This window comes from Dipodomys merriami, unplaced genomic scaffold (genome assembly GCF_024711535.1).
Source record: "Dipodomys merriami isolate MVZ:Mamm:240054 unplaced genomic scaffold, mDipMer1.0.p SCAF_103, whole genome shotgun sequence".
NCBI classification, from domain to species: Eukaryota; Metazoa; Chordata; class Mammalia; order Rodentia; family Heteromyidae; genus Dipodomys; species Dipodomys merriami.
In genome coordinates this window covers 3,067,979-3,090,620 of record NW_027202305.1, presented here as the reverse complement: position 1 = coordinate 3,090,620, position 22,642 = coordinate 3,067,979, and the positions used below count along the sequence as shown (strand labels likewise).

At 47.8% G+C, this 22,642-nt stretch overlaps 1 protein-coding gene and 1 long non-coding RNA gene across 3 annotated transcripts in view; one reads left to right on the top strand and one right to left on the bottom strand.

Annotated features, from left to right (window-relative positions):
• LOC138810095 (CXADR-like membrane protein) overlaps window positions 1-22,642 on the bottom strand; it is a 74,908-nt gene that overhangs the window by 31,510 nt on the left and 20,756 nt on the right. The gene's annotated exons all lie outside the window — the stretch shown is intronic.
• Window positions 1,134-21,460, top strand: LOC138810109 (uncharacterized). 2 transcript variants are annotated; one of them, XR_011367032.1, is made up of 3 exons: window positions 1,134-1,526; window positions 4,992-5,046; window positions 19,911-21,460. It is a non-coding gene; the product is annotated as an uncharacterized lncRNA (long non-coding RNA). The 2 variants fall into 2 exon arrangements; XR_011367031.1 differs by having other exon boundaries at window positions 1,134-1,602.

The following is a 22,642-nucleotide window of genomic DNA, read 5'->3' as shown; positions in this document are numbered from 1 at the left end:
TGCTCACAGCCAAGTGCTCAGAGCCGAGTGCTCACAGCCGGGAGCTCAGAGCCGAGTGCTCACAGCCGGGTGCTCAGAGCAGAGTGCTCACAGCCCCATGCTCACTGCCAGGTGGTCAGAGCCAAGTGCTCACAGCCCCATGCTCACTGCCAGGTGCTCACAGCCAAGTGCTCACAACCGGGTGCTCAGAGCCGGGAGCTCACAGCCAAGTGCTCAGATCCGGGTGCTCAGAGCTGAGTGCTCTGAGCGTTTCAGGGCTGAGGACTTGATCCTCGCCTTCCGGGGCGCACGCAGGCCTAGAGAACAACCAGCTAGCGACCGATCTTAAAGGAACCTGACTTAGGGCCGGCCGGCTGCGTCTGGCTTTGGCTCCGTCAGACTGCTGCCCACCCGGGCCGGGCCGGGAGTCGGGGGTCCGGGGGGCCGTGTCGGGGTCCAGGCCGAGGTCCGGGGCGGGGTGCCGGGGGGCCGTGTCGGGGTCCGGGGCGGGGCGGGGGTCCGGGTCCGGGGCGGGTGGGGGTCCGGGGCCGGGGCGGGTGGGGGGCCGGGGCGGGTGGGGGTCCGGGGCCGGGGCGGGTGGGGGTCCGGGGGCGGGGCGGGGGTCCGGGGCGGGTGGGGGGCCGGGGCCGGGGCGGGTGGGGGTCCGGGGCCGGGGCGGGCGGGGGTCCGGGGCCGGGGCGGGTGGGGGTCCGGGTCCGGGGCGGGTGGGGGTCCGGGTCCGGGGCGGGTGGGGGGCCGGGGTCCGGGGCGGGTGGGGGGCCGGGGCCGGGGCGGGTGGGGGTCCGGGGCCGGGGCGGGTGGGGGTCCGGGGGTCCGCCGCGCAGCCCAGGCCCCCCTCCAGGACAGAGCCGGCCTCCAGGCGGCGCGCCCCGCCCCGAGAGCGCGCGGGCTCCTGGGGCACGGCGCGTCCTCCGCGCGAGCCGCCGGGCCTTGGCTTCGCCCGCGCGCGGGGAGGGCCGGAGGGCGGGAGGGCGCGGGGTCAGCGTGTCCCCGGGGAGGAGAGCGGCCCCAGCCCCCGGGGCGCGCCGCCCGCCGCCCGCCGCCCGCCCGGCTCCGCTCGGAGCAGCCCGCGCTGCGGGCTCGGGCGCGGCCGGCGGGCGGAAGGCGCCAGGCGGTGATTGGAACCACGTGCGCCGGGGAGGCTGGGGCCGGCCGCGCCAGGCCGCCCCGGAGCTCCGGACCAGTGCGGCCCCGGAAGGGCTGCAGGCTCGCCTTCTAAGTCGAACCCGCGTTCTCCACGCCACCTCGCACCCCCGAGACCCCACACACGACGGACCAGAACCAGAAGCCCAGGCCCGGGGATCTGCTTCCGAATGGGCCGGACCGCAGCAGCCGGATGAGAAGCCCGCCCTTCTCAGGACACAGCGCGAGCGCGCAGCAAAAGCCAGACTTACCGAGCAGAACGAGCCGTGAACGGACAGCTCACCTCGGAGGAAACCAGCGGGAAAGCGGGCCGAGCAGTCGGTGCCAAGCACGGGGGGTTACTCATGAGACGACCCCTCCCTGCCACACACACAATCCCAGCTGTGAGATGCCTGTCCGCTCTTTGATTTAAAACTCTAGAACGGTGTAAAATGAACAAATATATTCACACATTAACAGGTGGAGGAGGGGGAGGGGGGAGGGGGAGGAGGAAGAGGGGGGAGGGGGAGGGGGAGGAGGAAGAGGGGGGGAGGAGGAGGGAGAGGAGGAGGAGGGGGGAGGAGGAGGAGGAGGGGGGAGGAGGAGGAGGAGGGGGAGAAGGGGGAGGGGGAGGAGGAGGAGGAGGGGGAGAAGGGGGAGGGGGAGGAGGAGGAGGAGGGGGAGGAGGAAGAGGAGGAGGGGAGGGGGGAGGAGGAGGAGGGGGAGGGGGAGGAGGAATCGAAACCTTGCAAGGCCTTTCTTGACCCATTCCCTTCACCCCCTCCTTTGTTCTCCTCCTTACTAGGGTAAGTAACTCCTTACTAGGTTAAAAATTTTTTTTCTATTTATTTTATTTTTGCCAGTCCTGGAGTTTGAACTCAGGGCCTGGGCACTGTCCCTGAGCTTCTTTTGCTCAAGGCTAGCACTCTACTGCTTGAGCCACAGCGCCACTTCCGGCTTTTTCTGTATATGTGGAATCGAACCCAGGGCTTCCTGCAGGCTAGACAAGCACTCTACCACTAAGCCACCTTCCCAGCCCCATCTCTTACTAGTTTGTTGTTTTTTTTTTGGTCCAGTGTGGGGCCTGAACTCTGGGTCTGGGCACTGTCCCTCAGCTCTTCAGCTCAAGGCTAGCGCTCGCTCTACCACTTGAACCACAGCGCCACTTCCGGCTTTTTTTCTTTTTGCTTATGTGGCTCTGAGGAATCGAACCCACGGCCTCAGGCATGCAAGGCAAGCACTCTACCACTGAGCCACCTTCCCAGCCCTCTTACTAGTTTTATAACTAGTCTTCTAGATCTTTTTTTATGTAGTCATAGGTATAGCATGTGTACACACTGAAATATAAAACTGTATTATGTTGAACTAAAATGGGATCTTTATTGTGTTGTTGGAAATTTACTTCACTTTTTAGTAGATCCTGAAAAAACTTTACATGCTCTATAATTTTACTTGCTCTTAAAACTCTTGTGGGAATTATAAAGAGGCAGAAAAGAAGACAGATGAGTCATAGGAGCCACTGTATCAGGATTTTCGGCCTGTGGGACAAACCTAGCAATACCTTCTTTACTAGCCTCATACCCACATTTTTCATAGCTTGGGCCTAAGTAAGAATGGCTTTGACATTTTTATGTGTGTATGCTTTTGTAGTGCTGGGGAACCAACCCAGGGCCTTGCTCCTCCTAGGCAGACATTCTACCGCTGAGCCACACCTCTGGCCCTGTACATTTTTAACTATTTGGAATGAAAGGAAGCAAAAGTTTCCTGGCACAAGAAAACTATATTAAATTTAAATTCATCATGGGCTGCGGGTGCTTTCATACTTCAGAGTGTTTGCATGGGCCTTTAAAGCCTGGGATATTTACTAGAGGGTTCTTTGTAGCAAAGCAGTTGCAAACTTCTAACTATAGTATTCAACTCAGAAGGTACCACCATGGATGAGAAATGTTCAAAAGGTCATTGGACTATTGGATATCAGAAGCAGAACAAAACAATGGACACTGACTTAGAGGTCTTGTGTTCATATAATTTGGCAAATTATGTGGCCTTGGGCAATCAAACTCCCTCCTTTTAGAGATTGGATTAAATCTCTAGGTAAGATTTCAGTGGTAATACTCTAGATTCTAATTTTGGAATTCTTAGGTTTGCTTTCATTGCTGGTGACCCACATGTCAGAAGCTAGGCTATCATTAATTGGTTCAGAGAACCATCCAAGGGATCTTCTGCCATATTACAGGGTGGGCTGGGGTGGTGGCCTGCTGATTTATTGTTCCTCTATCTGATTCCATCTTATGACTACCATCACCTCCCACCATTTGCTAAAAAGCTTCCAGTCTGGGCTGGGAAGGTGGCTCAGTGGTAGAGCGCTTGCCTTGTATGCCTGAGGCCCTGGGTTCGATTCCTTAGCACCACATAAGCAGAAGAAAAAAAAAGCCGGAAGTGGCGCTGTGGCTCAAGTGGTAGAGTGCTAGCCTTGAGCTGAAGAGCTGAGGGACAGCGCTCAGGTCCAGAGTTCAGGCCCCACGACCGGACCCCTCCCTCCCCCCCAAAAAAGCTTCCAGTCTTTCAATCTCTCTCTTTTTTGGGGGGGGGTCCAGTCGTGGGGCCTGAACTCTGGGCCTGGGTGCTGTCCCTCAGCTCTTCAGCCACTTACAGCTTTTTGCTTATGTGGTGCTGATGGATTGAACCCAGGGCCTCAGGCATGCAAGGCAAGCGCTCTACCACTGAGCCACCTTCCCAGCCCCCAGTCTTTCAATCTCTAGACCAGAGTTCTTTAACTTCTGCCCAGCCAGCATCTCAAGCCAGATGATTCTTTGTGGTAGGAGGTTGTTCTGTATGTAGGTTAGGCCGTCTAGCAGCACCGCTGGCCTCTGTTCACCACAAACTCTCCTCCTTTAGATGATGGCAGTCATAATGTCTGCAGACATTGCTAGGTGTTTCCTTGTGCTCAACATTGCTCCCTTTTGAAAACCACTGCTTTAAACCCAGGTCTCTTCATAAGCCTACACCAAGGTATTTGATTCTAGCTCACAATGGGCTCTTCCAGCTAAATTGTTTATCATGTCACTTATCTCTTAATGTTATACATTTATGACTTAATTTTTTTTTTACTCTGGGCCTGGGCGCTGTCCCTCAGCTCTTCAGCTCAAGGTGAGCGCTCTACCACTTGAGCTACAGCGCCACTTCCCGTTTTCTGGTGGTTTATTGGAGATAGGAGTCTCACCGTCTTTCCTGCCCGGGCTGGCTTTGAACCGCGATCCTCAGATCTCAGCCTCCTGAGTAGCTAGGATTACAGGCGTGAGCCACCAGCGCCCGGCTGACTTAATTAATTTTAATAATGCTTATGAGGAGGTTTATCCAGTCTTATATTCACTGTTCCATCATGGCAGCTTGGGTAGAATATTTTTTTTGTTGCTGGTCATGGGGCCTGAACTCTGGGCCTGGGCGCTGTCCCTCAGCTCTTCAGCTCAGGGCTAGCACTCTACCACTTGAGCCACAGCATCACTTCCAGCTTTTTCTGCTTAATGTGATGCTGAGGAATTGAACTCAGGGCCTCATGCATGATAGGCAAGCACTGTACCACTGAGCCACCTTCCCAGCCCCGGGTAGAATTTTTTAAAACAGGCCGTCTACTAAAGTTGCAACCCAACAATTTCTTGCTCCAAGCCCTTCTGTGTTGCATCTGCTTAGAGGGGATAAGGCCCTGAATTGAATCCCCAGCACTGTATACAGAGGAACAAAAATCATTAGGACTTCCCATAATTGTGGAGAAAAGTTCACATTGTTTATCTCAGCAATTCACAGAGACACACTACCTGACCTCCCAGCTCCAGGAGGATTAACTTTGTGCTGATTTATTCTCCTGACAGCTAGCTGTGACTCACTGCTTGAGTATCCTGCCCAAGGCTGGATGTGGCAACTAAGGTAAGAGGAGACACCTTTCACTTACATATTCCTGACAGCCCAGGGTTGGATCCATCACATGAATGGATTTCCACTGTGCTAGTGGTTTTAGTGCAATCGGTCCCTATTGCATTACCCCATCTGTCACTTTGCCTACCCCCCTCCTGCTCCTTGGCTCCTACTCTGCCCTCCCTGGGGTTGAAGATCCACATCAGCAGGAAGTGCGTTCTGGGCAAATGCAGATAGCTCTTGGCTCTCCTTAGGGATAGCTGGTGTCTAGGGAGAGGGCGGCCATCCACAGTGACTGGTCAGGGACAAGCCGTCCAGCAAAGCTCTCATCCCAGGTCTATAGTGATGCTGGTGGTTCTGTTAGATACCCAATCATAAAGCTATCCCTGGGAGATGTGAAAGCTTTATCCAATATCTTTTATTTGTTGCAAGACATTACCATGTAGTGACTAAGGGCAAGTGTAGTGGGGTTAGACTGCCTGGAGTTGAAATCAAACCCGATTCTTAACAGATGTGTAACCTTGAGCACGTTGCTTCACATTCCTTGTATATCAAAGAGCATGTACTTGTGTTCTATTGTTTTGTGGTAAGAACACTTAACATGAGATCTTCCCCTCTTAAGCTTTTTTTTTTTTGCCAGTCCTGGAGCTTGAACTCAGGGCCTGGGCACTGTCCCTGAACTTCATTTGCTCAAAGCTAGCACTCTACCACTTGAGCCACAGCGCCACTTCTGGCTTTTTTTCTGTTTATGTGGTACTGAGGAATTGAACCCAGGACTTCATGCATGCTAGACAAGCACTCTACCACCAGGCCACATTCCCAGCCCCCTCTTAAACTTTTAAGTGTACATTATGTTGTTTGATTATATCTATAACGTGAGGCCAGGCGCCAGTGTCTCATGTCTAATATTTACTCAGGAGGCTGAGATCTGAGGATCATAGTTCAAAGCCTGCCTGTACAGGAAAGTCTGTAAGACTTATCTCCCATTAAGCACCAAAAAAGCTGGAAGTGGAGCTGTGGCTCAAGTGAGAGAGCACTATCCTTTAGCACAAAAGCTCAGGGACAGCGTCCAGGCCCTGAGTTCAAGCTCCAGGATTGGCACAAAATAAACAAGTCAAAAAAAAGACCCACAAAATATAAGGTTGGATAGCAAGTCTCTAGGACTTACTTAGCTTGCTTAACTGAAATTTCTTTTTTCTTTCTTTCTTTTTTTTTTTTTTTTGGGTCTGGTCATGGGGCCTGAACTCTGGGCCTGGGCGCTGTCCCTGAGCTCTTCAGCTAAAGCAAGTACTCTACCACTTGAGCTACAATGCCACTTGCAGTTTTCTGGTGGTTCATTGGAGATAAGAGTCTCGTGGACTTTCCTGCCTGGGTTGGCTTTGAACTGCCATCCTCAGCTCTAATCATCCTGAGTAGCTAGGATTACAGGCATGAGCCACCAGTGCCCAGCATAGCCATATTTTCATCCCTACTAAAAATACCTGTGAAAAAGACTTATTTTGGCTCACAGTTTTCGAAGGTTCAATTCATGGTCTTTGGCCCTGTTGCTTTTGGACATGTGATCATTTAGAATTAGAGAGTGGTCGTTGGTTTGGAATCAAGAGGTCCAAGTTGGAGTTCTAATTCTTTTTTTTTTTTTTTTTTTTTTTTGGGTCCAGTAGTGGGGCCTGAACTCTGGGCCTGGGCGCTTTCCCTCAGCTCTTGGCTAGCACTCTACCACTTGAGCCACAGCACCACTTCCGGCTTTTTTCTTTTTGCTTATGTGGTGCTGAGGAATCGAACCCAGGGCCTCATGCGTGCAAGGCAAGTGCTCTACCACTGAGCCACCTTCCCAGCCCTGAGTTCTAATTCTTATCATTAACTAATCTGAGTGACTGGATAAATTCTTCTTGCCCTTTTCCTAAAGGTTTTCTCTAGGAACCAAAATCTTGCCACAAAACACATCTAGCTGAGAGAGTACAGAGCAGTGACATTAAGTATAATTGACATTAAAGCATCACTCTAGACTGTGGTTGATGGGACTCCCAAGGTTTCAGGGCTTGTGTGGCAGCAAACCCTGACATTCAAGCTTGCCAGTCATCTGGAACACTGAACTCCTCCCCTCGGGCACAGATGGAGATGGTCTCTAGAGATTTTCCTTCTAGGAGGAGGGCCCATCTGCAAACTTGTATCTGAGATTTTTCTCTGAACTTTCTTTTCTCTCTCTCACTCAGCTTTTCTCCTTTGAGTTCTGTGACCATGATCACATCAGATCCCAGAGATTTGTCTTGCTTGCTTAATATTTTGGCCCAAGTATGAAAAAATACAAATATCTACTTGCCTTGTGCTCTTTAACAAAGCTGAGGCAAGCTAGGGCATTCAAAAGAGTTCTATATGAACTGAATTGGACACCTATAATGAGCATAAAAGCATTTACGAAGGTACTAGATTTTTTTTGGGTCCGGTCATGGGGCCTGAACTCTGGGCCTGGGCGCTGTCCCTCAGTTCTTCAGCTCAAGGCTAGCGCTCTACCACTTGAGCCACAGTACCACTTCCGGCTTTTTTCTTTTTGCTTATGTGGTGCTGAGGAATTGAACCCAGGGCCTCATTCATGCAAGGCAAGTGCTCTACCACTGAGCCACCTTCCCAGCCCCCAAGGTACTGGATTTTTTAAAAAAGAAAAACAACTAGTCCACTTAACTTGCTCACACACACTACTTCTAACCACTTCGAAGATGGAGAGATTTGCTTTATTTCCTGGGCTTTTCTTCCTGTGGCTCCTTTCTGTCCTTTCAGAGATCACAGTGGGATTAGATGGCATAATGATGGCTCAAACCCATGATTTTCCTGCTTCTGCTGAGATGACAGGCATGTGTCACTATACCTGGTCTAGTGTTAATATTTTAAAGTGCAGATTATTCAATTATCTCCCAGGAGTGGACAAGAGTGGGAAAACATTTTATTCTCTTAATGATATCCTGGAATTGATTCCATTGCTCTTCCTACACCCTGTCTTTATTAAATGAATCAATTCCTGCTTCTTTCTACTGGGTCCTATTTGTACAAAACGCCTAGGTTTGCTCTCCCAGGCTTGCTCACAGATTATTCTGTCTACCCAAAAGGCATGCTGCAAGGCTCAAATCTCACCCTCTGCCATCCAGGACAGGAAGACGGTGTGATGGAAAGTGGCCCAGACTGCAGGATCAGGCTGGGGCTGTGACACTGGCACCGCTCTGCTCTGGGATCTTGGGCTAGTCACGTATTGCTCCTCAGCCTCTAGGTGCCCTTCCAATTACCGTCTGCCATCTCATCAATCAGGAAAAGTAATCTCTTTTAATGAGCCAGCTAGCTAACTCTCAGTGTGCCCACATCATATAATGTTGTGAACCTGATAAAATGCTTTTCTCCTGGAAAAGACTGTTCAACAGCAAGGACTGTGGTAGAAAATTCACACACTGTGAAAGATTTTAAAATTACTCGTTTATTTTACTTTTATTTATTATTTATTTGTTTATTTTATTTTTATTACTGTGTGTGTACATGAGTGTATGGTACTGGGGATTGAGCCCAGGACCTTGTATATGCTAAGAAAATGCTTTACTACTGAGCTACAACCTCAGACCTTTCTTCTCTCGCCTGCCTGCCTGCCTGCCTTCCTTCCTTCCTTCCTTCCTTCCTTCCTTCCTTCCTTCCTTCCTTCCTTCCTTCCTTCCTTCCTTCCTTCCTTCCTTCTCTTCCTCCATCTCTCCCTCCCTCCCTCCTTCCTCCCTCTCTCCCTCTCTCTCTCCGTTTGAGGGAGCTCAAGCTGACCTTGAACTTACCATCCTTCTACCTCTCCTCCAGTGTAACTTGATTATGGGCAACTGTGGAAGGGGTGAGCAGTTCTATCTGGATTTCATTGCTTCTTTTTTTGTTTTTCCTGGTTCTGGGGGTTGAACTTAGGGCCTGTGTTCTTTCCCTGAACTTCTTTGTGCTCAAGGCTAGTGCTCTACCACTTGAGCCACAGCCCCACTTCCAGATTTTTCTGTGTATGTGGTGCTGAGGAAGCCAACCAGGGCTTCATGCATGCTAGGCAAGCATTCTACCACTGAGCTGCCTTCCCGGCCCCTCATTGCCTTCTTTAAAAGAATACATACTGCACATTATTTCTCACATATTTTGTATTTCAGGGTGTACTTTTTAGTTTTGCAATAAATCACAAAGCCAATGACCTCACTATTTACAGTACCTAAAATCAAGGTTAGCTCAACTATTGTCCTTATATTTTGTTGGGTCAAGCTTTCTAGAACCTTGCAAATTTAGTTTCAAAATGTGTCATTGCTTCTAGTTGTTAAAAATGGGCAAGTTACTTTACCTCTTCAAGCTGAGGTTGACTTGATCTACAAAGTATGGCACTAGTAATACTTAGTGTAAAAGGTGGTCTATTAGTATTAAAGATCATGCATAAAAGGCTTCACAGATGTGTGGCAAAAAGGGAATGCTCAGTGTATTCACTATGTCTCCTGCTGTTCTCCATGGAGCATATGAACCCCCATTGTGTGCCAGATACTGCTCAAGGCACTAGGGTACAAATATAAAAGACAGACATTCCCGAAGTAGTTGCTGTGCAGGCTTTGTTCTAAGACTTTTGGGAAATGTGGAGAAGATTCAAGATCTGTCAAAGCATGAAGAAATGAATGTACTTCAATTTTAAAATGATTAAAGCAGTGTCTGGAAGGTCTACTAAAGCTCATATCACAAGTAATTATTATTCCCTTTTGGTAAGAAGGTAAATATTAGCCTGTGAATCTTCCAGAATGTGTTTATTCCAGATTACCAGTGAACTCACCTGAGGGCATGCAGGCCATTGTGAAGACAGAGCTCATGGACAGCTATAGGGTGAACCTGCACATGGCACTGAGGAAGAGGCAGGAACTGAGCCACCCAGGGTGAGGACAAATTGTGTTTGTTCCTGTATCATTGGGCCTCCATGCTGCAGGCAGCCAATGGTACCATCCAGGCAGGTGTGGGAGGCATCTGACTATGCGTAACACCCGTGTGAGAAAATGAGGACACAAGAATGTATTGGTTATTGGATGAAGTAAAAGGTGGCTCAAATTGGCTTACTGCATCCATTTTCATCTACTTTGGCTTCTCTCCACGGCTCCAATTATGGAGATAATTATCTCACACTTAACAGAATAGAGTGTGGGCAGTGACAATGATAAGGTAGTGAGGTAAGGGCTGTGATGGTGAGAATGCTCAGGCATGCTAGGGGCACACAGGAGGACAAGTCCATCAGATGGCCGTGATGCGCTGGGTGTGCAAAGGTGGGGGGGTGTGTTCCATAGTTCCCTCGGAACACTCTTAGTCTATTCATAATCGATGCCTTAAACTCTGCTTTTTAATGTCTAGCACAAATAGGAGAAAGGTGAGGAACTTATTATGGTCTTTTAAAAAAAGATCTCCCAGGTTTGTTTGTTAACAAGAGTGCTCAGGGGCTGGGAAGGTGGCTCAGTGGTAGAGCGCTTGCCTTGCATGCCTGAGGCCCTGGGTTCGATTCCTCAGCACCACATAAGCAAAAAGAAAAAAGCCAGAAGTGGAGCTGGGGCTCAAGTGGTAGAGCGCTAGCCTTGAGCTGAAGAGCTGAGGGACAGCGCCCAGGCCCAGAGTTCAGGCCCCACAACCCGAAAAAAAAAAAAACAAAAACAAGAGTGCTCACCTGATAATGATGAATTTGTTTTTTTTTGTAGCTATTTCCTAAATGCTCAGAGAACTATAAATCAAACCCTGGTGGTAACAGTTTTTTGCAATAATCTATATCCTATTAACTTAATTTTCCTGAGAAGGTAAATACTGACATTTCGGAAAGGACAGTCTTTTTTTTTTTTTTGGTCATAGGCTTAAACTCTGGGCCTGGGCGCTGTCCCTCACCTCTTCAGCTCAAGGTGAGCACTTAACTACTTGAGCCATAGTGCTACTTTGGTTTTCTGGTGGTTACTTGGAGAGAAGAGTCTCACAGACATTTCTGCCTGGGCTGGCTTTGAACTGTGATCCTCAGATCTCAACCTCCTAAGTAGCTAGGATTACAGGTGTGAGCCACCAGCACCCGGCTTAGAAAGGACAGTCTTTTTTTTTTTTTTTTGTCGGCCGTGGGGCTTGAACTCTGGGCCTGGGCGCTGTCCCTCAGCTCTTCAGCTCAAGGCGAGCGCTCTACCACTTGAGCTATAGCGCCACTTCCGGTTTTCTGGTGGTTTATTGGAGATAGGAGTCTCACGGTCTCTCCTGCCCGGGCTGGCTTTGAACCGCGATCCTCAGATCTCAGCCTCCTGAGTAGCTAGGATTACAGGTGTGAGCCACCAGCACCCGGCTTGGAAAGGACAGTCTTTAGAAACAAATTCGCTAATTTTGCCTTAACTTCCCAAAGGCCAACTACATGAACACTATTTAGAGGAAAAATCAGATAAGCAGCTTGAGATCATTGGGAGAAGAGGCTAGATTATGTGAAATTATTTGGGATGCTTGATGTTGGGGACAAGTCTTTTGATTTACTGGTATCCTAAGATGCATAGATGGCCTGATCCTACTTCTCTTCCTCTTGATGCCTCCTCCTTTAAACATCTCAAGCTTAAATGCTTCAAAGAAGTTGAAGTTATTGGTTGGAATAGGCAGCATTAGGCTTCCCCTTTGCCAGCAACCACTGTTCAGGGAGCAGGAAAGGCAGTTACTTGACCAGACGTGAGGACTGGGTGTCCACCTCTGGAATTGGCACCAGGCTGGCTTGTGGCATTTGCAAGAGCAGCACTTGAAGATTTTGTCTCTAACTACAAGTTACTTACAGTCTATGTGGGGAGGTAGAACTAAGGTAGATGGAGCAAATAATTTAACCTGTTAAATATTTATTAACGCCTTACCAAGTACTAAGCTAGTTGTGCTCAGCCTGCATGTGAGAAACACTGATTTGATTTTATTTTATTAAAAAAAAATACATAATGGCTGGGGTTCAACCCTCAGAGTGGAAGTTTCCAAATGTAGATTTTTGGATGGGCTGTCAGTATTATCTGGGAACTTGTTACATATGCAAATTCTTGGCTTCAGATTCTTTGGAGGCAGGTTTTGTATGTTGAGCAATCTGTGCCTTAGAAGACCCTGTTGCAAGGAATGGAAGATGTATTTAAACTATTTTTGCTAAGACACTGTCTCCTTAGCTGGGCCATGAATAAAGGCTAGGCATACAGACCACTAGTCATTTTGTACCTATGACCTTTGCTCTGAGCCATTCTCTCTTGAAATCGCTTAGGCAGTGAAGAAGGAGCTGATAGAAGTCTGGAATACCTGATAGCATCAATGATTTTTTTGTTGTTGTTAGTGTGGGGCTTGAACTCGGGGTCTTGGTGCGGTCCCTGAGCTTTTTTGCTCAAGGCTAGCACTCTACTACTTTGAGCCACAGCTCCACTTCTGGTGTTCTGGTGGTTAATTGGAGATAAGAACGTCATGGACTTTCCTGCCTGGGCTGGCTTTGAACTGAGTTGGTTGTGATCCTCAGGCCTCAGTCTCCTGAGTAGCTAGGATTACAGGCATGAGCCACTGGCCCCCATCCTTATCAATGACTCTTAACCAAACTCTCACTGACCAATCCTGAGACACAGAACAAGTATCTGACTGCCTCTAAACACCCTATGACTTGGGACTGTTTTAACTACGCATACCTTCTCACTCCTGCCACAATATTCCTGATTTGACCTAAGAAATTTCTACCCTAAACCTGTGCCCTAAAGATGGCTGAGATGGGCTGAAGTACTGCCTTTTCATGACATGCCTGTGTCATGTAACAGTCTTTCTCTGTGATTCTCTCTCCCTCTCCCCACCTCCTTCTCCCTCTCTCTTCTCTGTCTCCCTTCTCTATGTCAGCTGTGGGGCTTGAACTCAGGGCCTGAAGGCTATCCCTGAGCTTTTTCACAAAGCTATTGCTCTACCCCTTTGAGTCACAGCACCACTTCTGGTTTTCTGGTGGTTAATTGGAGATAAGATTCTCACTAACTTTCTTGCCCAGGCTGGCTTTGAACTGTGATCCTCAGATCTCAGCCCCCCTCCCCCTCCCCACTCCCACCCAGCAGCTAGGATTACAGGTGTGAGCCACCAGAGCCCAGCTCACCAAGTCTCTGTATTTGATTTGGCATACAAGGGTGAGTGAGTGGACCTGACATGCAGAACTCCTGGAGTTTGGGCCTGTAACTTTGGAGTCTGAAACTCTGGTTTCATGCATGCCTATTCAAATTTAAGTACCTGCTTCAGGAGGCCTAGTGTGCAACATAGAGGTTTGAGCCCCTAAACATTTGCAAAGCTGCTCAGAATACACAGCTAACAGCCAGAGTTTGCCCCTACTGTGCTATAACACACAAGATAAGGACGGAGAAAACAAGGCCCAGGCATGAGGGATCTCACAGTTTAGATGGCATTATACCTAATGCCACTAAATGCCATAGAACTTCCATCCAAGAAGAAGTTCCTGGAGGAACTAGAGATCACCCTAAAATTGAGCAAGAGTCCAAAGAGCTGCTACTTCAGGAAGACTAGTTCGGGGACAAACCAGTTTGAGCAAAACAGCCAGAGGCAGCAGGAGTGCGAGCAGACGGCAGCCTGCTCTTCACCAGCCTTGAAGGGGTGCCTTTATTCATTCAGCGCGACCAGCTACTCTAACAGCTGATTACTTATGATTTACAGCTCGCCAATTTCCAAAAAGGATTTGAGGTGGTTTACAATGTTAAAACACATCCCAAACAGGAACATAAATAATTCAAGGAGAACAGAGGCCCATTAAAAGAAGCTGGGAAATGTCTGCCATGCTCCCGGGATGAATGAATTTAGGGTTTGATGGGAGCAAGCCACCACAAGAGGTGCTTTGGGGTTCACTGAGAGGGAGGGGGGAGCTTGGCGTCCACAGGGAAGATAGGAGTGCACATAAATAACCACAATTAGACAAAGGGCTAGTGGCATTTTCAGGGCAGCAAGCATCGTTTCCAGCTGTGGAAGTGGCACGTCTGAGCACTTTAGGACGGGGAGGTTAGCACCATAGTTGGATGCAGGAAGGAGCATCCGTGAGAAGAAAATTCACCAAGTCCCCAGCACACAGGAACAGTGGAAATGAAGAGCAGGATAACGAGTGGAGGGGTTCAATAGAGGCAAACTTCTATTGGATGAGAGCCAGCAAGGAGAGAGAGAAGGTATTTCATCAGGGGAGTCAAGTGGGAAGGTTATGCTTGATAATTCAGCAGATACATGTCAGATGGAGTGGAGGGAGGGGCTGGAGGTCAGAAGGCCCCGTAGGAGACTGAGCTTGGTCTAGATGCTAAAGGAGAAGGGAGCATGGGGTGAGTTGGAGATGCAGGAGCAGCAAGAGAAAGGAAGACACTGGAAAGCAGGACTTTGCAGTTATAATATACAACTTGCTGCTCCAATTGTGCTTCTGTGACCAGTAGCACGAGCAGGATCTGGCAGCCAAGGTCCTACTGAGTCAGAACCTACATTTTTTAATTTGTTTGTTTTGTGTTTATATGTGTGTGGGAAGCTACTGGGGTTTGAACTCAAGGCTTTGCACTTGCTAGGTAGGTGCTTTAACATTTGAGTCATATCCCTAGTTCCTTTTGTGTTCAGTTTTTAAAAAATAGAGCCTTAATTGTTCATTCAGGACAGCCTGGATTTGTAATTTGCCCATTTATGCTTCAGAGCCAAGATGGCAGGCAGCCTCCCCTTACCCCACAGCAGATTTTTATTGGTTGAAATAGTAGTGAGGGATGGGGAAGCCCGGGGAGGGGGAAGATTTGCTCAGTTTGTTCTTGAACTGTGACCTTCCCAAACTCAGCTTCCCAAGTAGGATTACAGGAGTGAGCCACTATACCCAGCTTTGCCAAGAAACCTGGATAATCAGAATGCACAGTGAAGTGAGAGAAATACTGGACATGGAGTGCTGAGGGCAGGGTGTAGGGGAAAAAGAATCTTAGCACAAGTCAGAGAGCTCCAGGTTTATGTCAAAAAACTTGGGCAATAGGATTAGAATCCATTTTTATCACATCTGTAAGGACCAGACTAATGGCGAGCTTAGTGTTCTGAGGGAGCCCAGATTTATCTCTACTTAAATTTTGTATCTTTACCCCCAAACCACTGTATGGTGAAACCATTTACATCATATCATGTACAAATTTCCTGTCAAATGGAAAAATAACATTTTCCCCATTTTATGTTTTATAAGACAAAATCCTAACTAGTTGACCAAATGTTTACTTGCCAAAAACAATTATGGTGATAATGATATGGCAGCATGTGCCACCATGGTCTCAGAGCTTGCTCTGCTCTAGGTAAGATACTAAATAATTTACTTCTAAGCTAATCAATAACACCAGGCTCGGGGCTGGGAAGGTGGCTCAGTGGTGGAGGGCTTGCCTAGCATGCAGGAAGCCCTGGGTTTGATTCCTCAGTCCCACATAAACAGGAAAAACTGGAAGTGGCACTGTGGCTCAAGTGGTACAGTGCTAGTCTTGAGCAAAAGAAGTTCAGGGACAGTGCCCAGGCCCTGAGTTCAAGCCTCAGGACTGGCAAACAACAACAACAAATGCCACAGTTACCAAAAGTTGCTGTGGACTGTTAGAGATATTTCACCATTTAAAAATGTATTTATCCCCTTCAGTAGACCTCTTATGGTTTTCCCAGTATCTAAAATACAGCCTTATGATTAGTAACTTACTGATTTTATTTAGAAATTTTTATTGTGCCAGTACTAGGGCTTAAACTCTGGTACTTACTAGTCTCGCAAATTGGCTTCCCCTTACCCTTATGGCTGGTATTCTACTTAATCCGTGCCTCCAGTTCCAGCTTTTTAATGGTTAATTGGAGATGAAAGTCTTGAGGATTTGTCTGTCCAGGCTGGCTTTGAACCTCAGTCTCTTAAATTTCACTATCTTGAGTAGCTAGGATTATTGGCATGAGCCACCAGTACCTAGCTTTGTCATTACTTTTTAATGAATGAAAAACCAATCTAATGAGTTCAGCTATGAGTCTTACACTGGAAACATGGTAATGCTTTGGCACATATTATATTGTGCTTGTTTATACTTACGCTTCATACAGGAAGAGACAGTTTTATCCACTGTCCTGCTTCCAGGATGAAATGGAGTGTCAGGCATATAGTAAGTGCTCAATAAATTTGGATGACTAAATGAAGTTTCTTCTAAAAAATTTTTAACATGATAATAAACTCCTAAAAGTTAATAAAAGTAACCTCGGAATCCTTGGAATTGAAGCTAACCAAAGAATGTTATAATATAATTAAGTATATTGTAATTTGGCCAAGGAGGAAAGGATGTCATAACAGAAGGGTCATGATCTCCACAAAGTTCTAGAAAAAGGAACTATAAAAATGTGATTTGACAGTATCATCCTACACTGTGCTTGGGACAAGCTGTTCTGACAAAAACAGATACCTCTGCAGAGAAGAAACAGCCTCTCCAGTTTTTAGCAGCCTGATGAAGGATCCTTGTAAGCACCAGAACAATGTCTGGTCTGCCAGCTGGCCTCCCGAGGACATGGCATCTCCCAGGAGAGAGTGTTCTGAACACTTAACTAACCTCCTTATGAACAGGCTACTAAACACAGCTTGACAGTAGAAAGACGTTGGAAGCCCGCTCCGTCATATGCTAAGTCTGAAATCTTGAGCACTTGATGATTTTTTGAAGCCTTGGTGGTGGTAGTGGTGGTGGTAGTGGTGGTGGTGGTGGTGGTGGTGTATGTGTTTAATCTGTGAAAAAGAATGAACCTAATTCAGTGTTATAAACAGGGGAAAAGTAAATACGATATAAAAATGAATGTTCTTTGTTCCTGACCATCCTTCCCTCTCCCCCCCCACCCCCCCGCAGTTAGATATGCCTCTCATGATTAACAAAGACATTATCATCATTCTGAATTCTGGCAGGTACATGCAGGTCTGTGGTATCCATGGTGACCGTCTTGAAGTACTGACTCCCTATGGGCTCAGCAGCCAGCCAGCTTTCCTTCTTTTAGCATCATTATTTGCAGTTTCCTGATTTGCTAGAATTTTTCCTGGTAGCTTCCCCCCACCCCCATCAGAAATGGTCTTTTTACCCAGCCTTGCATCTGTAGGGATCTTAATCTTCCACTAGCATAGGGTAATAGCACAAGGTCTACCTAGGGCCCGCATAATCTGGTGCCTTCTCCCCAAACAAATATGTGGAAATTCAGGAGGTCGAATTGAACTGTCAACACTATCTTGCTGTCTTTCCCCTTTCCAAGCTATTAAAGGTCTTCTGATTGAATTAAACCTTAAGGGAAAGTAAAAGAAAGATCTAGGGGCATAAGGAGTCTGGTTTTCCTGTCATGGAGTGATGTGGACTTTTCCTACTTTGAGATTCTGCTAAGAACTTAGGATTTGTGGCCACAATCTTTCTATTCATTTCACCTCCAGCCTGTCTTCTACAACTGTTCTTGCCTCACAGGTCTGAAGGGGGAGCAGCTGGGTGCATGTTCTTGGAAAGTGGTGTTTGGATGGAGAAAGGTTTCTACTAGTTAGGCCTGGCTAGCCATGGCCAGGTGCCTCTTCTCCAACTTTTGCCCAACCTTAGGGCCATGCTCTCTTCAGAGGATTGACTATAAATGGTCATCATGGGGAAGCATCCAGAATGCCAAGATCTACGAGCCTGACAGAGCTTGTATATCAGTCTGACAGCTTCAAAAGCACAGAGTCTGTGTGGAATCCCAAACAGCCTCTGTTTCTTCCTCCTCCAAGCACCGGCCGCCTGCCTGCTTGCTTGCCTCCCTGGCCTTATTTAAACAAGGCTGAGCAAGCTGTTTGGATTCAGAGGCCGGTTATTTTTCCCCAGTGTGGAGAACAGATCAGCAAGATTGTCCCGCCTGAATGTGAGCTGCTTTTCCCGCTTTGAGGTCTTTATGCTTTTTAGAACCTGTTAGAGTTTCATCGCTTCAGAAGTCTGCTACTTACCATGAAACCTGACTGTGGCTTATGTGGGCTGTCTGGGTCTGAGGGTGGTCATTATTATGGCTAACATTAGGATGTCAGACAGGGCACTAGGTAGTTTGAGTTTAACACACACTTGGCACAGAGTATGTACTTGGCTGTTATTATCAATAATCCTACAGATCATCTTGTAAAGAAGTATTAATGTCCCTAGTTTTGGGCAGCTGATGAAACATTCCCAATCATGTATTTGAGGTTTCATATCCATCAAATTACAGAGCTAGAATGTGATGTAGATACAGACTGGATGGCAGCCTCCTCTCTGTGTCATCTTGTACTGTAGTGGCAAAGTTGATGGCACAGACTGACTTCCACAAGTCCTTCTAATCTATCCTGCTGCAAATTTGAGCTCCTTCTCTATGCAGAAGAAAGCTATTGCAAACTGGAAGGATTGTTGCGTTCCACCAGCAGCTAATGGAGACAGCATGGTCTTTGAGGTGCGGGGAGATAGGCAAAAGCACAAGAGTCTCTGAAAGCAGAACATCTCTTCTTAAACTGAGGGCAGCCAATCTGCCGAGGCCAGTGGAGGAAGCGGGGCAGGAGAAACCTTGTCTAAGACTCAGAGCTGAAAAACGTAAACGCAGAAGATCCTCCCTGCTTATTCATTTCTTTCCTCTGCTGCATCCACTGGCGCCTGGTCCCTCTGCAGCTCAGAGGGAGGAGTGTGCACACGTCTGGCTGAGTCTGGCTCCAGCCAGCAGCACCCAGGGGCAGCCACCACCCTGGCGCTCTCCATCCACAGCCGACTCAGGGGGCTCCGTTTCACAGTGTTCTTTGAAAATGAACAGATTCCCTCCAGACTTGGAAACCACTGTACTGGGCTGCTTAGCTTAATGTGAGCTATTGTCAGAGCCACAGGACCTTTGGGATTTCTCTCCTTGCCATTCAACTGCCCTTCACTGCCCCCAGAAGTGTCCGTGGGTGGTACTCTCCCAACATCATCCTTTCTCTGTCAGAATTCACCACAGAGCCCTCTGGGACAGGGTTGAATCTAGCTGCTCTTCCTTCTTGTTCTGACCCATCTTTGTGGAATTTACAAGGTGCCTGTCCTGCTAATTATGTTCTCATTTACAACTGTCTGGGGTCCGTGTTGTGTTTCGTTTTTTCGTTTGTTTGTTTTTTCACTTTTGCTCTTTCTTCTCTATTTTGTTTTTGCTTTTGTTTTTGTCTTTGTCAGTCCTGGGGCTTGAACTCTGGGCCTGGGCGCTGTCCCTGCGCTCTTCAGCTCAAGGCGAGCACTCTACCACTTGAGCCACAGCGCCACTTCCAGTTTTTTTCTGGTGGTTTATAAAAGGTAAGAGTCTCATGGACTTTCCTGCCCGGGTTGGCTTTGAACTGTGATCCTCAGATCTCAGCCTCCTGAGTAGCTAGGGCGACAGGCGTGAGCCACCGACTGGAAGTCCTTTAAGAATATAAAGCCCTGGCTCTTCTCTCTTCCTCAAGCTTGCTGCCCTTCCCTGTCTGGGTGGTGCAGCATCTGTGCATACTCCATGATCAGAGCAAATAAGAGAGTGGGGAAATCCCTTGTCTTCAGAGACCTTCAACCAGGAAGGATAGGATGGAGCTCCAGCTCACCAAAGGGCCACGCGTCCATTTTCTGCCATCTGAAAGTGAGCTGTGGGCTCCTGCTGGGGAGTCCCTCACACGCTGGGGCTCTGCAGAGGCAGGCAGATGGCTTCCATAGGTCCAGGAGTTGCTGTAAAGCAAGGGAGATTTTGCTCTGGCTGTGAGGGTCTCGGGACTCCCAGAGTAGTCAGCAGGCCTCATAGGTATTCTGCAAACTAACCATGCTAATGAGCGTTGTGGGGCAAGAACCCTGCTGAGTTTTGTGAGCAGTTGGGCTCATCCTTACCACAGTCGTCTTTGTCGGCAGGACTGTGGGTTCCACTTTGAAGATTTAGGCTTGAACGTGAAGCTGACATGGAAGCCTGCAGGAAGCCTGCAACAGGATCACAGCCCTCTCCCCACCCCACCAGGAGGAAGTAAAGCCTCGTATTCTGGCTGAAACCATCTCATCCACCTTTCAGTACCCACCATTTCCTAGCTAAGGAGGTCTTTGCCCCATTCTTAAGAGACCCCTTAAAAATCGCTCATCCACTACGAAGACAGTACTCTGTGGAAGTTCCTCCTTTTGGTTAGCCAGTCTGTTTACTTGCTACTGCTTGATACTGGGGCTGCTTGCTGCCTCCCCAGTTGCAGCTTACTGGCCAGTTTTAGTATGTTTGTCCTCAGTGACTTTGCCAGGCATTAGACATATCCTAATGTGGTTTTGTGTGGGAGACATTCAAATACACTTACCACTTGTGACAGTATTTCCTAAAATGGAGCTGAGCAAAAGTTTTCAGGAATCAGAGCAAATAGCACCTGACTGATCTCTGAGAAAAGGAGGGGAAGGCCATTCTAAGAAAGAACATGCACGAAGACCAGACACGAGAAGTTTTGACCTGCATGGGGAACAAGAAGTCATGTTTGGAGGTGGAACCCTACGTCCTGGTCTAGAGGCAGCAGGGTAACCAAGGTCTGCACTGCACCTAGTGACCCGCCGGATCACTGAGCCAACAGAACATGGTCCTGGGGATAGCAGCCAGTGTGGGGAAGGGTAGCCCAGGGGAGGATGTGGGTGAGAGACTTTCTTCAAGCAAAAGAGAGGGCCAGGGCTGGGAACATGGCTTAGTGGTAGAGTGTTTGCCTAACATGCATGAAGCCCTGGGTTTGATTCCTCAGTACCACATAACCAGACAAAGCTGGAAGTGCCACTGTAACTCCAGTGGTAGATCGCTAGCCTTGAGCACAGAGAGGCTCAGGGACAGAGCTCAGGTCCTGAGTTCAAGTCCCAGGACTGGCAAAGGGGGGGGGCATTTAAAGACAAGCAGTACTTACATGTTTAGCAATTTTAAAGAATCATTAAAAAATAAAAGTTATATCACTTAGAATATAAATCTTGGACAATCAGGACAATAACGATTATAACTACTCAATATTTTGTTACAAATTTCCTTTCAGCCCTATTTATATAGAGACATAGTAAAGATTTTACTGTTTATACAGCCCTTCCTTCCTTCCTTCCTTCCTTTCTTCCTTTGTTTGTTGGTTGTGAGGCTTGAACTCTGGACCTGGGCGCTGTCCCTCAGCTCTTCAGCTCAAGGCTAGTGCTCTACCACTTGAGCCACAGCGCCATTTCCGGTTTTCTGGTGGTTTATTGGAGAGTGATCTCATAGACTTTCTTGCCCTGGCTGTCTCTGAACCATGATCCTCAGATCTCAGCCTCCTGAGTAGCTAGGATTACAGGCGTGAGCCACTGGTGCTTGGTTATTATTCAGTATTATAACTCGAGTATTTACCAAGTCATACAATTTCTTCATTATAGGCACATTCTATTTAAGGTATAGATTTAGGAATCATAAATTGCTTAGTCATTTTACTATTTAGAGGCATGTTGTTTGTGCTGGTATGTAATAAAAGCTTTTAAACATCAATTTTGGATACAATAGTGTGTTGTTTCTTTGTTTTGGCTTTTGTTTTTGCTAGTTCCTTTTTTTGTGTGTGGGGGGTCCAGTCGTGGGGCCTGAACTCTGGGCCTGGGCGCTGTTCCTCAGCTCTTCAGCTCAAGGCTAGCGCTCTACCGCTTGAGCCACAGCACCACTTCTGGCTTTTTTCTTTTTTCTTATGTGGTGCTGAGGAATCGAACCCAGGGCCTCAGGCATGCAAGGCACGCGCTTTACCACTGAGCCACCTTCCCAGCCCTGCTGGTTCCTTTTTTTGTCTGCAGTGCTAGAAATCAAACCCAGAGCCCTGTGCACGCTAGACAAATGTTCTAAGTTTGACCTGCATCTCTAGCCACATGGGCTTTATATTTGATTATGTATTTAGCATAGGTGGCTAGCAGTAGAATTATTGGGCCAAGAATTTGTTTTAAAATTGGTGAAGCAGGTATTTAGACTCTTTTTTAAAAAAAGTCTTGCACTGCTTGTTTCCTATTAACATGTCTTAGCATCCCTGAAGGAAGGTTTTGTAAGGGCCATCATCTGTTCCTCTCTGCATGGCATCTGCAGTACAGGAGTTGTCTTACCATTTACCCTTGGATCTAGACCAGGAGCTCCACCCTTTGCTCTATTAATTCCTCAAAGTCCAAATTCTTGTTTCTCATACTTTGCCAGGATAATTAACAGTTTGTTTTATCCTCCTGAAAGAGTTCAATTCTGACACAGGATGGTAGATAGGATCATTATCCCTGAATGAGCCACAAGTCCACTGGGAACCAGTCAACTCAAGCCTCAGGGCTGGTCTTAGAGTACGTGCAATTGTCCACGACTTTCAGCTGCTTCATGCCTGGAGTCGCAGAGAGCCCAGCCTTTTGGGGAGAGTCCCTGATTCTAGCATGTTCTTCCTAATGTATTCTTACGTTAGTCAGATCATAAAGTTGCTGGTACTTGTAAAGCAGTCTTACGTGCATGCATTCATAGGCACATGTTAGATGTGAGCTGACACTCCTCGGTTCGTACATGCCAGATAGTGGTCTGTGCATAATAACCACAGGGGAATGACTTCACGGTGCCTGCTCATTGGTGAACATTTTAATGCACATTCTCTCAGCTGGGAGAGTTG